Consider the following 16293-nt stretch of genomic DNA (forward strand, 5'->3'; position numbering starts at 1 on the left):
TATTCAGTCGCTGTACAACAACAGTGAGTCCATAGAAGAGTGGCCAAGGGAAGGAAGTCTGGACTTCTCTGCGTAGACTCCTTCTTACAAAAAACAAAACAAAAAACAAAACCCCCAAAATCTAGTACAGTAAATTTATATTGCAGGCCCAAGGCAGGACACCGGAGACATGTGGACAACACAGAGTGATTTTTCTTTTTTTTTTTTAATTACATGAAAAAATGCAATGAAAAATTTTGTCTTGGGATTTCCAAAGTCCAAATTCTAAAGGAAATAAACCATCAGAAATAATGTGGAACACTCAGGAAGCACAGGAAAAACAGAGCTAGGGAACACACAGAGGAAGTTATGGGAATACTTTCCTAAATACAAGCTAAATATACAAAAGTGACACTGGGGAGGTAAAATAATAACACAAAAATACAAATACTCGAAACAGAAACGAAACACATCACTTTACAAACCTAAAAGGAACTATGATTGTTATTTACACCAAGTGGTGCCACTTTTAAAGGTGTTGTCAAGTGTGGCACACTGGTGAACAGGTTATACAGTATTGTTATATACTTAAATTAAAGTTTACTTTAAAAACTCTAACTTTATGCAATTCAGTTTGTTGTTGTTGTTGTTGTTGAGGCTCTTTCCATCCCCAACAGTGTGACCAGAACTAATGTGATTTGACTGTTTTGCAGATTTTGATCCTATCCTGGTGAGTCCTGTTCATCCTGTGACTGAAAGAACTTCTGTGAGTCTGAGCTGCAGTTCAAGAGAGAAAATACTTTCCAATGTGATTTTTTATCGCAATAACAAAATTATTCAAAATGATCCCCGAGGGGAGCTGAAGATCTCTGCAGTGTCAAAGTCTGATGAAGGTTTCTACAAGTGTCAGTACTCAGGAAGAGAGTCAGCACAGAGCTGGATGTCAGTTAAAGGTGAGCAGGATCAAAACATTTTATTTTTCATGACCTACTGTAGGTGGCTTATTCAAAGTATTTACAGTAGATACCTTTTCTACTGCACTATAATATGATCTTAAAACAGGCATGTAGTTATTTTTCAACAATACTGTGATTAACACAAATGCCTAACATGTATAAAATTCCCTGGTTTGACAGTGACAGCAGATATAAATCCCTGAGAATTTAAACAGCTTCTAAGTTCAGTTCAGTTTATTAAAGTTAACAGTTCATTTTCCTTATTTGCAGTAGCTGTGGCCAGTTCTTCATTTCTTGTTCTGATGATCACTGGACTCATTTTTTTAGTTATATTTATTTTCCTCCTGTTCCTGTACAGAAAGGTCTACAAAAAGAAATGTGAGACTCTTTCTTTTTTTTATTCTGTAAAATATTTAAATAGGCAAGATTCCTAAACTGCAAACTGTCTGTAAAATGTATAATACATAACCTTGGAAATGCAAAAGTTTATTTTAATTTTTTTAATAAAGGTTCTGCTGATGATCAGTGGGTCAGTCAGGAAAATCAACAAGTCTACTCCTCTCTTCTTCATGGTTAGTTTTTTATCTTGTTTAAAATATCCTGATGCTTTTCTCTGCTGCAGCTTTAACACTGTTGAATTAAACAAGGCTAAGATAATAACAACATTTAATCATGTACAGCATTTATAAGTAATAATAACTTTTCAATGTTCAATATATGTTTGTCCTTACACTGACATTAAAGCTTATCTCATCTCATCTCATCTTAATGTAAATGTTTCTGACAAGAATACTTGTTTATACGCGTTTACAATAGTATCACAGACATGTGGTGACTCATTTTCTCTGACTTGTAGGTGATCGTTCTGTCTATGAGACAATCAGAGGCTCTGAAAATATTGAAAACAGTACAGTATGAACTTTAATGCAGAGACTGTGGAAGCTGTGTGATTAGAACATAACAGTGATTATAATCTTCCTGTCGTGTTCGGGTCAAATCTGACCAGTTTACAACTTAAAACACTCATAAATATTGTGCTTTACATCTGATTGACTCAAGGCTTTATGATATCCTCCACACTATGCACTTGAACATGCAAAAGTGATGATCACGTCTTTCATTAAATTTTGAGTGTTTTAATCAACATTGTTACACCTGTGGTGTTCCCAGGCAAAAGTGACTGCCATAGGAAATAAAAGGGAATCCACTGACTCACTCACTGAATGACCAAATGAAAGACCTACTGAACGACGAACTGAACGAGTGTGTTTACACCAATAATTTAATGCACTGCAGAGCTGTTTCAGACTGAGAGTATGTGTGACTATATTTTACGGAAGTTCAGTGTTGCTCATGAATCCCTGAAAGAGAGCATTCATCTAATGTGCTTCCAGATACATTTTAAAGCAGGATGTATCTGGAATTCTGAATTTAATATTTTATCTGTGCTTTACTGCCTATGCTCTGTATGAAGATGGGTGACCTGTGTGATGTAGGTCCAGCTGGTCCTTCTTGTGGAAAGTCAGAGATTCTTTCTATCCAAACTGTGTGAGCTATGAGAAGTGACAGTAGTTTGAGCATCTTATTTCCTTATAACTGAAGACTAATTCTCATTCTCAACCATCAGACCTTTGTCACGTCCCATTCCCCCATATTTCCCACCATTCATGGACCATCAAGTTATAAACTATGGGCACAAAAATGCAATACAACGTTTTCTAGTAAAGTTTTTAGAAGTAACATTATAGCTATGTTTTAAAAATGTTTCTCAGATATTTTCTTTTTATATTTAAATGATTTAATTTCTCTTTCATGTAATAAAAAATTACATAGAAATATCAGTAGAAATATTTTGATGATCCAACCATTATTAAATCATTCTTATAAGTGAGGCAACTTTCTAATTACATTTTCATGCAGGGGCTGTGTCAGTGTTTTCATTCACCCTAACATTTACAATAAGTTGGTTCTTGTTACATTTCATGTAACAACAGAAAGAAATGTAGTGTATGTAGTTTCTGAATATGTGGTTTTAAATTTAGCTGTTGGTGTGTTACAGTAGATCATCATCATCATCATCATCATTTATTTATATAGCACTTTAAAAACACACCTGGTAGACCAAAGTGCTGTACAATACAAATATAAATATAGTAATAAAATAGCAAAAACCAGACATAGCAAGAAAATTAAGAAAAAATGTCACCTACAGAGTTAAAAGCCAGGGAATAAAAATAGGTTTTTAATAAGGACTTCAAAACTGGCACTGATGTAGCCTGTAGATGCAATGATCATATTTTTTCCACATCAGATCTTCTACATTATCCCAGAAGTATTGAAGAATACTTACAGTATCCATACATGCTGGATGGATTTGAATTTATCATGTATTTCATGTCATTCATGCCATTTCATGTCAGTGGATTTGTCTTTATGAACCTGGAACAGTTGCTTATCTCTGAAGCAAATAAAGTGGTGATCGGTATCTTGAACTGTGCTGTGCTTCTGGCCCTTTCTTGAGGGATGAGTGAGGTTTTACTGTGTCTATGTCAATAATTGACCGTGCATGTAACAATAAACAAAGACAACAAGATTGCTCAATTTTCTAAGACAACTGATGACTAATTTACTGGTACATCAGATGGAAGAGAAGAACAGCCACACTAAATGTGTACTTCATTTATGTTTCTTTCTTTCTGATATCATAGCAGAGTGTGACAAGGCTAAAATGATGCAGGGACTTCAGTTAAGTGACCCCAACACTGAGTGCAGGTTATTAATAACCTTACTAAGCTTATATCAAACTGTAGCTGTAGTATGACTGCCCTTATGCTTTACACTGCAGCCTGAACACTACAATGACCTGAAGCCTCACTGACAGCAGATAAAAGAGTTGCACCAGCAGGGGGCAGCATGATCCTGAGCTGTTTTAGCTCTGAAGGCTGGAGGTTCAGAGATAACTCCAAATATTTATTCCTCATAAACTTGCACAAAATGGGAAAACCTACAGAATTTCTTTTTTCTTTTCATTAAGGTGTAATTGATGCTGATGACAGTTGCATTTTAAAAACACTGATCATTTTAAAAAGGTGTCAAGTTGATTAAATGATGTATGAAAAAAAAGACAAAAATATATTGTTGTATGAGGATTTTATGGCAGATTTTGTGTGTGTACAGTTTTTGTCCTCAAAGGTCTTGAAAGGGAGCAAAATATGAGGAGGGCATAAGTGTTAACAATGATAATCTGGACTCCACTCACCCGATTTCCCAGCAGTATGCAGACTTTAAAACATGGGACAGTACAATTCTGGACCTATGCAAACACCCTGGATGCATACAGTAGGTACATTAGACAACCTTGTCCTATTAATACTCAGTATACTCCTGCACGACAAAGACTTCCCTTTCTGCCAAAAGCAAAACCACAGCAAGGAATTTATCTGCTACAAAACTGATGATGTAGCAGTTTTGTATCTGATATGACTGATCCAGACAGTTTGAGATAAAATATTAACTGTTTCAGCCTCTGCTTCACTAAATACCCCCCCCCCCCGTGAAACTGAGGTGTTGTCTCTTAAAAGGTTTCCAGAGTGTGAAAAAGGGAAACACCCACTGCTAAGTGGGTGTGATCTGTGTATAGCAGTTACCCATTTAAAATAACAATAACAAATAAATACAAATAAACAGGTGTAAATGCGGCTGAAGCAACATTGTGCTTTTACTTTTTTCCTATTTTCTTCCTCTTCTGTAAAGTATAAAGTACAAAATGTCAAGTTCAGCATGTCACACTTACACCTTTGTCACATGTTTAAAGTTTATTTGTTTTCAAAACCATTACCCATGAGCCTCAGCAACTCAGCCCAGCTGACATCACCATAAATACTGCAGCAGTTTTAAAGTAACAGAGATATAATCTGAGAGAGGGGGCAGGACTTCCTCTTGCCTCATGCCCACTTCTGGTTAACAACACTATTTCTGTTTAGCTTGAGCTCACTCACATCATCACATCAATAAATATAAAAGAGTACAAACACGTCATGCTGTGGTCAGAACTTGTTAAGGTGTTTTATTTCTGTGAAAAATGGAAGGAAGCAGAGAGTTGAAGTTCAAAAAACGCTTTGTTTCCTTCACAGCTCTTTGGTATCTGCTGTGCTGCTGCTTCACTCTCTCTCTTTACAGAAAGTTGTAGAAGTTTTCAGACGTGTCACTGCTGGATGTGAGGATGGGAGCCACTTTGCTCTGTGAGCTGGGCCTATTCTGTGAGTACATCACTGACTTCTATTGTTTGATTCATACTGATCCATAAACATGTTTTAGTAAGAAGAACAGAGCATCAGTCATTTGTACCATTTCAGGTCATGTGATCAGAGGACTCTCATGTTTGTTATCAACATGTTTTTGATGGTTCATTCTAATTTGAGTCTGTATGTGGAGCCGCTTTAGTTTATCCAAGAAAGATTTGTTGTCATGGTTTGCTGTGTGGCAGGCAGCATGTTGGACTTATAAATGGAGGAGTAAACTCAAAACGGCAGATTTAACGCTGGAAAACTTCTCATCCAAATACAAAGCAAAACTACAAACTGAAACACTATAAAATAAACCAGAAACTAAATACTAGGAATTGACTTGGAACAGGGAGGAAAGAAACACACAGCATTATGAGGGTATGACATGGCAAATGACAGAGAGAAACACAGGACTTAAATACACAGGCAGGACAACGAGAGGATGGGGAACAGGTGGCAACTCAGCTGGCACAAATCAGACCTAATGAGAAAAGGGAAGCAAAACCAGACACACTGCACACAGGACAGGGACTATCAAAATAAAACAGGAAACACACGACAGGCACAGAGACATGACCTTGACACTGAACAGAGGGAACACAGAGCACAGGGACAGGAGAGACAAACTGCGACATGAGACACGACTGACTGGGGAAATAAACATGAAGACAGAACTAAACCTACACTAAACATGAGGGGCACAGGAACAAAACCCAAGAACTAGAAATCACAAAACAAAGAACAACTAAAGCTAGAAGTAGAGAACCATCAACCAAAAGACTAATAATGATAAACCATGATGAAACCAAAGATTAATAATAACACAGAACACAAAACACTGGGTCACCGACTCAGGACTGTGACATCTGTTTTTCCATCAGTGAGAATTTGATATATTTTACATCTTAATATAAAATGTAACAAATCATAGTAGACACTGCTAAAACCCCAAGTGTTTTTTGTTTTTTTTGTGAGATATTTGAGTGTCTAAGGAGTTTCTTGAAGACATTTCACCTCTCATCCAAGAGGCGACTTCAGTTCTAGAAACAAAAGATGGAGAGTCCCAGGAATTTAAGCCCCTGTGGTGGCGTCTCTTACTGTCTGCACCTTCAATGCAGTTTTGAGATCCCTTTCCAGGAGCCTTAACCCTCCTCTCATCTTGTGTCAGGTGACTTCAACAGGCCACATGATAGGGTGAGGCAAGGTCGGTGTTACATTATAAATTTTTATTTGTACTCTGTCCATTTATTACATCTTCCCCTGTCCCTCTCTTTTTTCAGCAATAAATTTACAAACAAACTGTGAAAAAAAAGTTTTATTTTCTCCTTTTTGTGCCTGTATTATTGATATCTGAACACATTTGGCATCAGATGTGCAGAGCAGAGAAAATAATTATCAGATGTGAGATCCACAGAGACGACACTCAGTGGGAATATGAACAGAGGTCTACCAAACTTCCAAGGGAAAAAAAATAACTGTGGAAGTTAAAACTGTTTATGTTTGTTTTGTTTATTTGTTTGTTTAACTCTGAAACTTGCAAAGGCAGAATGAAATGTGCACAGCAGTCTTCAACAGACTGAAGTGCTACCATTTTTTTAATACGTTTTATAAAATTATACAATTTTTCAAACTCCCTCTTCTTCCCTCATCTGGATTCTCTCCGGATTTTCCATCTTCTTCTCACAGTCCACAGAGTTGGAAACTGCAGGCAGCGTAACATTTTCAGTCAGACAAAGAGCTTCATGTGATCGTAGCTTTCTCACCACTTTGTGTTTGAACTTTCAGCTGGTATATGTAGCGCAGTACTGATATGCTGCTTTCTCACCTGAGTACAATCATGAAAGAAATAAACAGAAAAAATATTGAAGTATTCATTTGTAATTTTAAACCCCTGTAATTAAGAAAACAACTATGATTTCACTAAAAAAAGAATAGAAGTCATCCTGCCTTATCATCTCATTCAAAATAAATAAAAAACACAGAAGCACACTGTGTCTTTCACTATGACTTCATGAGATTAATACAAAAATGCAGTGATGAAGAAAAACATCAGAAATAATGTTACTGTGTAAGCACGCCCAGTCACCTGCACACAGCTGCAACAGGAGGCGAGCATATTAAAGTGATAAGACACCCTAAAGAGCGGCCAGTATATTATGGACTGACAGACAGATTTGGTCTGATATTTGATTATAAATCCCGGTCCCCATGAGTTTGAAGACATTTTTGAGACTCAAAATGTGGTTTTAATGTCAGGGTTACAATTAGGTTATGGTTAGGTTTAGGGTTGGAGTCAGTGTTAGGCATTTATTTTTGATGGTTAGGGTTAGGTAGTGAAACCATTATGTCAATGAGATGCCTGCACAAGGATAGAAATATACACACATGTGTATGCGTGTGTTATATCGATGATGTGATTTGTGAAATTTTGAAATAGTCTGTATGTTTTGGAGCAGATTAAGAAATTAGTCGGAAGTTAGAAGTGGCATATTTGAAGTTGCTGCTATTTCAAATTTCCCTGTGCAGCTATAATGTGCATCTCCTCCTGTGAGGTCTGGCCTCTGAACTTTACACTAATGAGATGTCTTGTGTTTCCTGGTAAATCGGTTGTTATGAACAGTACCTGTGAGGGAAGCATCATGCGGAGTACAGAAAAAGATTAATTTATAAATGTAAAGAAGAGTTGTGGTCAAATGGATTCAGAAAAAAGACAGTCTATCATGTGCACACTGTAACATGATTTTTATGGGGGAAAATATGTTTCTAACAGATAAACCCCGTCAGTCTGAAAGACAGACACGAAGACAACACAGAGATGAGACTAGAGGTACAGAGTGGAAAACATGAGGGAGAACTAACTAAATATAAACCATAAAGTGATGAATAACTAAAGCTGAAAGTTTAGGCATGAATACAAGAATATAACTGAATATAGAAACAAAAACAACAAAGAAAGAAAATAAACCATAAAGAAGCCATATGAAGTATCAGACCTGAAATACATGCTAAATATAGAAAAGTGACACTGGGGACGTAAAATAATACAAAACTACTAAAAACAGAGAACACAACACAAACTTAAATCACTTTACAAACCTAAAAGGAATCATGATTGTTATTTACAGCAAGTGGTCCCACTTTTAAATGTTGTCAAGTGTGGCACATGTATTGAAGAGGTTATATAATATTATTATATATCTTTAAATGAAAGTTACTTTTAAGACTTAAAACTAATGTTTTGCACATCATTTTGTTCTTGTTGTTAAGGTTATTTCTATCCCTACTAGTGTGACCAGATCAGCTGACTCAACTGAGTTTGGTTAAGTTTATTAAAGTTAACAGTTCATTTTCCTTATTTGCAGTAGCTGTGTCCAGTCCTTTATTTCTTGTTCTGATGATCACTGGACTCATTTTTGGAGTCATATTTATTTTGCTCCTGTTCCTGTTCCTGTACAAAAAGGTCTACAAAAAGAAAGGTGAGACATATTTTACTCTTTAAAATATTTAAATATGGAGATGCAACATTCCAAAATTGCAAACTGTTCATAATAATATATAAAACGTATTAAACCATCTGAATGCTAATGTCTTATTTTGAATTTTTAATAAAGGTTCTCCTGACGACCAGAGGGTGAGTCAGGATGAAAATCAACAAGTCTACTCCTCTCTTCTTCATGGTTAGTTTTTTTTTTTTTTTTTACCTAGTTTAAAATATCCTGATGCTTTTCTGTTCTGCAGCTTTAACACTGTTGAATTAAAGAAAGCTAAGACAACAACGAAATTTAATCATATACAGCATTTATAAGTAATAATACATTTTCTAATTTCACTGTAGGTTTGTGCTTACACTGACATTAAAGCTTATCTTATCTTATCTCATCTTGTCTTAGTATAAATGTTACTGACAAGAATAGTTGAGTTTACATTATGTGGTGACTCATTTTCTCTGACTTGTAGGTGATCGTTCTGTCTATGAGACAATCAGAGGCTCTGGAAATACTCAAAACGGTACAGTATCAACTTTAATATATAGTTTGTGGAAGCTATGTAATTATAAAATAACAGTGATTATCACTAAAAACGACACTAACATTATTATTTTAGTTTGACCAGAGGGTTTTTACACCTATAATTATAATGAACTGCAGAGCTGTTTCAGACTGAGAGTATATTTGAATATATTTTACAGAAGTTCAGTGTTGTTCATGAATTCACTGAAAGAGAGCATTCATCTAATGTGCTCATTTAAAGCAGAATGTATCTGGAATTGTGAATTTATTATTTTATCTGTGCTTTACCGCCCTTGCTCTGTATGAAGCTGGGTGATGTAGGTCCAGTGGCTCCTTCTTGTGGAAAGTCAGCGATTCTTTCTATCCAAACTGGGTGCACTGTAAAAAAAGATTCCGTAGAAAAACAGAAAATGTCCTGGTAATTTTCTGCCAGTACATTTTCCTTTTTTTTACGGAAGTTTGACGGACTTTTCTGTAAATGATAAACGGAAAATTCTGTAGATTTACAGTATACTCTCTGTACTATTTACGGACATTTCCTTCAGCTATAAAGCGGAAAATTCCGTTTATTCACAGTATATTTTCTGTATCATTAACTGATATTTTCCGTTAATAGAAAAATTGAAATTTCTGTTTATATTACTATTTCCAACCATTTCTTTTCACTGTAACTCATTAAATATAGTTCTTTATATCCTTAAACGTACATTTCTATGCAATTACAACCTAGTACACCATATGCTCAAAAATTCATAAATTAAAACTTTTAAATTAATTTGTGCTTCAGACACACAACAACATTGGTACAATTAATGTTAAATATTCTTTTATTCTCCTTAACTCAAACACTATACTAAAATATAACAACAGCATCCATCTTGTCATAAAACGACTAAACAGCTGATACATGAACAAAATAACTCACAAGCTTTCAAATTTAAGCATTTTTATTTCCTTGAAATCAGGTTGCCCTCATGTAAATGTGTTTATTTATATTCATTCAAGTGGCTACCAAGTGTTTTCTTCAAACAGGACACCTGACAAACAAAAATATAGTTAAGTCATATTTAACGATATGTTCACATTTATTTATTTATTTTTTTTTTAATTTTTTTTTTTTGCCTGTCCCATTTGGTTCTTTAGCCGTCAGAATTGTTGTCTGAAGACCAACAAGGATACCAAATGGATTTATTTTGCCAAATGGATCATCATGGCATTGCCGTATTGGTCCATTTGATCAAACTTTGTTGTTATCATTTATTTTATTTTCAGTTGTTACAGATGGGACAGACATGACTGGGGGATAGGAAAGGGAGAAAGAAAGAGAGGAAGGAAAAGAAAAACAGAAGGAAAAGGGACAGTGAGAAAGGGCACTTACAAAGACAAAAAAAAAAAAAAAAAATCTCCTGGATCACCTGTTGAGAGAAAAAGAAGAGACAAGCAAAAAACCCAAACAAAAACTAAGCAACATACTAAACACAACACCATCATGTTAATCTAGCTAAGTGTGAACAGCAGTAAATACTAAATATTGAAAGTTGTTGTGCAGCACGCAGGACAGACAGCGCACAATGTGCTTTGGAGTAGCAGCTAAGAAAGGTGTAGTTTATGTCTCACGAACAGTGAACACCCGTGTGCACACCTGTGTGGATCAACGCGCTTGTATACAAAAAGGTTTCCCCATGTAACGGTCTGCTAGAGGGTGTGGAGGGCCATAGCCCCGTCCTCCAGGGCATGAAGCAGGCATGGAGGAGATCCAGGCTCCAAACATCCAGGGACCCAGAGTGCGAGAGCCCAAGGAGTACCACCGGAGGGGCATCCGTGCCACCCTCCTGGGAAGGGCTGAGGAGATCCCCAGACGAGGGGTCACCCAGTAGCCACGGGCAGAAGCCAGAGGGGCTGCACTGGCGTGCCGCCGGCTCTGCCAGCAGCCAGCTGTGCCAGAGTGAACCGAGTTGCAGGCCCCGAGGCCGGAGGCCCGATTTCAATTCAATTCAATTCAATTTTATTTATATAGCGCCAAATCACAACAAAAGTCGCCTCAAGGCCCCCTTTGCCCCGGAAGAGGCCTGACCGAGCGACAGGCACCAGGCCCCGCCAAGTAGCCACCGGGAGTGAGCTGGTGCATACCTGAGCGCCCAGCCCCGGACACCAAGAACCACCAATGCACCAACCCCTGAGGGCATCAGTTACCAGCAGGGAGTGTGGTGAGGGGAGATAGGCCTCCACACTTGGGAGTACCCAGGGAGGTGGAGTCTAAGACCCGACCTGACATATAGACACAGACAAACAGGCACACACAGACATAAACATGCTTTCCCACCCTCATGCACACATATACAAACACTCAGCACTCACCCAACGTAGGGATAGACATACATAGACATGTACACACAATCATACTCCCCAAACATACTCTATGCCCCGGGTCCAGGTACCCCTGCCCCCAGAGGGGGAAACGGCACCCAGACCCAAGAGATGTGACCCTTTCCCCCGGGGTGGAGGTAAGCAGACCGCCCCAGGCTCCGCAGCAGCAGGGAGGCCAATCGGACAGCCAACACCTCCTCCCAGCCCCCGCCCGATGGCTAGTAGAGAACGGGGTGTGTGAAGACCCCATACCTCCTCCCTCCCGCTCATGTGTAGTGTTGCTGCGTGTTGTTCTAAAGTGCATTTAAAACAAGGGAGGGAGATGGTGCTGCTGCCAGAGAGCAGCAGGTGTTAGCACGGCCCTCCCGAGAACCCTCAATGTCTACATGTTCACATTTATTAATATCCAGAGTACCTTTTAGTTAGAATCACTGCCTTTTGGTAGTTTTGACTCAGCCAAATGGTTAAGGTGTGGTTTACATCCATGTCTGTCCACTTATGGTACAGTATACACATGTAGTCCGTTATAGCCAAACACATTTGATTACTGAATTGCATTCACTTCATTAATGAAGTGAATGCAATTCATATTTGTGTGAACATTTGTCCGAGATTAACTCTTTGGGGTCTTTACCTTACAATATAACATACTTGACTGTTTAAGTCGTGCCACATGAATAAAACTGAACAGATCTAAAGAAGATGTTCCTGAACTTTGGGTTTATGCAAACAGGACGGATAGATAACCACAGAACTTTTCCACATATGATAACTAAAGCACAAAATAAATTAAGACAGATTACTGTCCCAAACTTGAAGATAAAAGTGCATTTACTGGACTTGTTTTGTCAGTGAGGAGCAAAGTACAACTAGAAGTGCTTGTTCTGATGAAAAGTTAAATTGTAAACAGCAGCGTAGTGAATAAGGATCTGTGTCCACGAATCCTCAGCAGTGACAACACTTAAACATCATAGTTCAAAATCCTTAATGCACACCTTTTTCTCTGTGTTCAAATGCTCTTAGCTGTTTAAGTAGAGGAAAAAGTCTGACATATTTCATGACCATTAAATGTTAGACAAGGCTCTGAAAATGAGGTTACGGTTACAAACAAAAACCTCTGCTTGTGTGCACACACCTTAAATCACAACACATAAGACAATAGTAAGACTAATTACTACAAAGTGACACCAGAGGCTGGAGAAGAGCAAGCATAAAGTGACACATTGTGTGTGCACAATTTCTCTTGTTACCACTCTTCATATACCAGTGTGACAAAGTCCTGAATGCAGCCTGCATGTTAGTCCATCAAGGTCCATCTGAGCTTTAAATAAAATACACTCAGCTTTTCCTTGGATTTTTAGAGTTGCTCAGTTCATACGGGAACTTCAGCAGTCGGGTTAACGTGTCGCTGTGTTGCTCCTCCATCTCAGCCATTGAGACTAGTCGTAATTTATTCTGAGGAAAAAGAGAAACAACAAGACATTTTTAAAATTTTGTATTTTTTTATAATTTTTTTTTTTACCTTGAACATAAACAACAGAAACAAAAAAGGATTAGGATGGTGCGATATGACAATATATATCAGATGACGATATAAAATGTATCGTTTCATATTATACGCTATCATTTGTTTTGTGGTGTTGCAAAATAAACTGTTTACGGCAATATTTTTTCATGGTTTTGATGGTCACTGTAGTGGCTATATTATTTCTTAAAGTTCTCTCCTTCTCTTATACTTACAATAACCACACTATGGACGGACAAGCGACTGTTTTTACACGTGCTTTCGTTACCAACAGTGACAGTAAAACCATCGTGTGGCTCTGCCATCCGCTTGTTTATTTTCCACATAAACCTTTCACAATAAAGCTCAAGTTTCTGTTGAGACTTTTCAAAATGAACTGAAATGATATACATTATTCTCAAACATAAAATTTCAGAATATGCATCAAACAAATGACCTCAAATAAAAACATCAAGTAACTATAAATGGCGCTTACAGTCACCACGCAGATGAAGGCACACGAGAATACCAGCACGGCCAGCAAGGATGAGGCAGAACCAGCTAGCTCCAAGCAGATGGACCAGTCAAAACAAATCGAGGACCTTATTGTTAAACGAGGGGCTACCTCTGTAGCATGGACATGGTTTGGTTATAAAAATCTGACATGGACCAGAAAACTGTACTATGCAAATTATGCCACAAACTGGTCCCCACCACCACTCAAACATGACAAACCTCTTTAACCACCCACACAAGAATCACATGAAAGAGTTCCGAGAGAGTTTACGAATGAAAACCAAAAAAGAGCCGTCAGGTGCTCAAAATAATCCTTAGACTCAAAAGTTAGAACAGGCTTTTCCTTGCAGCACGCCGTGTAACAAATACTCAGAAAGAAAATGGCGGCTGTTTAAACTCATGTCTAAAAATGTATAGTTTCATGCATCGGTCAAAACACTCGACGCCCAACTGAAAACACTTCACATAAGTCGAGTTGCCCGAGAATCACAGAATTTACAAAAAATGCACTATTTTGTGACATATATCGTTATCAGGAGAGATATGTCTTATATTGGGATCTAGATTTTGGTCATATCACACAGCCCTACAAATGATTATAATTCACGTAGAGTTGCATACACATAACAACATTCTGTTGCAACAAAAGCAGTTTATAATTGAAGTAACATACAGTACATACCTTGAAAAACTAAATCAACCCCAACATTAAACTCACCTTGTTTCTGTGGAAAAGGTGATCAGGGTTTTTCCTTCATTTCCTGAGACCAGCTGCTCTGGATCATCACCAGCTTGCATCTTCATCTTCTTTTTCACTCAGGGAAGTCTTTCCTTTGCTTGGCCATTGCTCTGCACTGGAAAACCAAAGTGTGTGATCAAAGGTGAAATAAGGGATATTTTTCCACTGCAGGATTTAGAGTACTTCAAGTAGTAATAGCTGTTGATCCATTTCTCAAATAATCTCTAAGGATCTGAATTTTTAAGAAAGATACCAATATCTCTGCTTATATTTGGCTAAAAGCTTGATATAGACATAACAGTATGTCAGCATCCCCCACAAGGCATATAAAGCTCCTGCACACCAGCACTGCGCTTACAATATAATTCAATCAAGATATAGTTATTATTGATTAATTATTGAATTTTTTAGTAATAATTATTAGTATTTAATCACATTAGCACAGTGGGGTGACAAAAGTATTCCACATACTAGAAATGCTGCTCAGCATTTCATAAATTACATTTTCAACAAACGTTGGAGTAAAAACACAGTTACAGGGAAAATGTGTCTGTCTGCAAATATTAACTAAACATTTCTATGTGCTACAAAATACACATAATTGTAAATGTAATGAGCTGAAACTATACGTTCAATAATATTACCACTACAGTTTGTTAACCACCAAAATAATCTATGCTGGTCAGTTAGCCAAAAGTCTTTACTTTAGCAGCCCAAATCAGAGGCTAACATTAGCATTTGTTAGCATCAGCCAGGAAGGTCTGAGGCTTAAACTAGGGTTAGTGTAACTTTGCCTGAAACCCTTTAAAGTGTACAGTAGAGCCAACTGTAAAACACAGGTATTGATATAGCACTTATTAGAGTCCTAAAATAATTTCTTCCTCTCTATACATACCATGAAGTTCTCACTTTTCAGAGTTATCTACATCGCTGACTTTCGCTAATTAGCTAGTTAGCAGTCACAGCTGTGTAATACCCAGAGAGACACAGACAGCTAACTATAATATTTGTGAAAACTGGTTCAGCCACTGAAGGGCAAAACTGGTGGTATCACAGTAAAAATTATTTTTAACATTAACTAAATTGAAAAGCTTAAGTCATGTTAAACCTAAATAACGATTATTTAAAAATGAGTCAGCAAAATATTCCTGACTTGTCTGGAGACATCCGAAACCAGTTAACAAATAAATTAACAATTCTTTCTAAATAAAAATGCGGAGTCTTTTGAAAAACATTATTTTAATAAAAGAAAACATGAGTTTTAATACTTACCACAGAAATTTGAAGGCAGTTTCTCCAACTCCAGAGTCCAAAATCGAGATGAAGCCTGAAAGAAGTCTAATGGCTGCTCTTGCTCTGACTTTTCCCTCCTTTTTGGGTTCTTTTTCCCACAATGCATTGCAGTAGTTGAGAAATACAGAAAAATACCTGTAAATGACTAATACGGAAAATTCCTTCACATTTATACAGTAGATTGTACTGTATTTTTACGGATTTTTTTTACAGTGTGAGCTATGAGAAGTGACAGTAGTTTGAGCATCTCCTTTCCTATAACTCAGTGGTTCCCAAACTTTTTTTCTAGACCCCCTTTTGTTTTACAAGAAAATCTTCGTTGTCCAGGTGAAGCCAAAGACAAGATATGCTTCATCATATGTTCTAGTCTTTGGCTTGGAAGGAAGTTGGGTTGGAAACACATTTGGCGATGCTTCAACCTCTGCTTTGCGTTTGTGTGGGAGCCCCATCAAAAAACCTGTCCATTATGCTAGCAGTGTCCAAGCATTCTTTTTTTTTTTTTAATTCATTGATTACATTATCTGTGTCAGTGTTTTCATTTTAAATGGTTCTGATTTTCTCCTTAACATTGTACAATAAGTTGGTTAGAAATCATATTAAATACCATAATATAGACTTAATAGTGTCTTTTTTTTCCAAATGG

At 37.2% G+C, this 16293-nt stretch overlaps 1 long non-coding RNA gene across 1 annotated transcript; it reads right to left on the reverse strand.

The window, feature by feature from the left end:
• Positions 1-11867: 11867 nt before the first annotated feature.
• On the reverse strand, positions 11868-15995 carry LOC120439160. The gene is made up of 3 exons (XR_005612427.1): positions 15630-15995; positions 14337-14472; positions 11868-13053 (listed from the first exon to the last, which is right to left on the reverse strand). It is a non-coding gene; the product is annotated as an uncharacterized LOC120439160 (long non-coding RNA).
• Between the last annotated feature and the right edge of the window lie 298 nt (positions 15996-16293).

Source organism: Oreochromis aureus, linkage group 3, assembly GCF_013358895.1.
Source record: "Oreochromis aureus strain Israel breed Guangdong linkage group 3, ZZ_aureus, whole genome shotgun sequence".
Taxonomy (NCBI): Eukaryota; Metazoa; Chordata; class Actinopteri; order Cichliformes; family Cichlidae; genus Oreochromis; species Oreochromis aureus.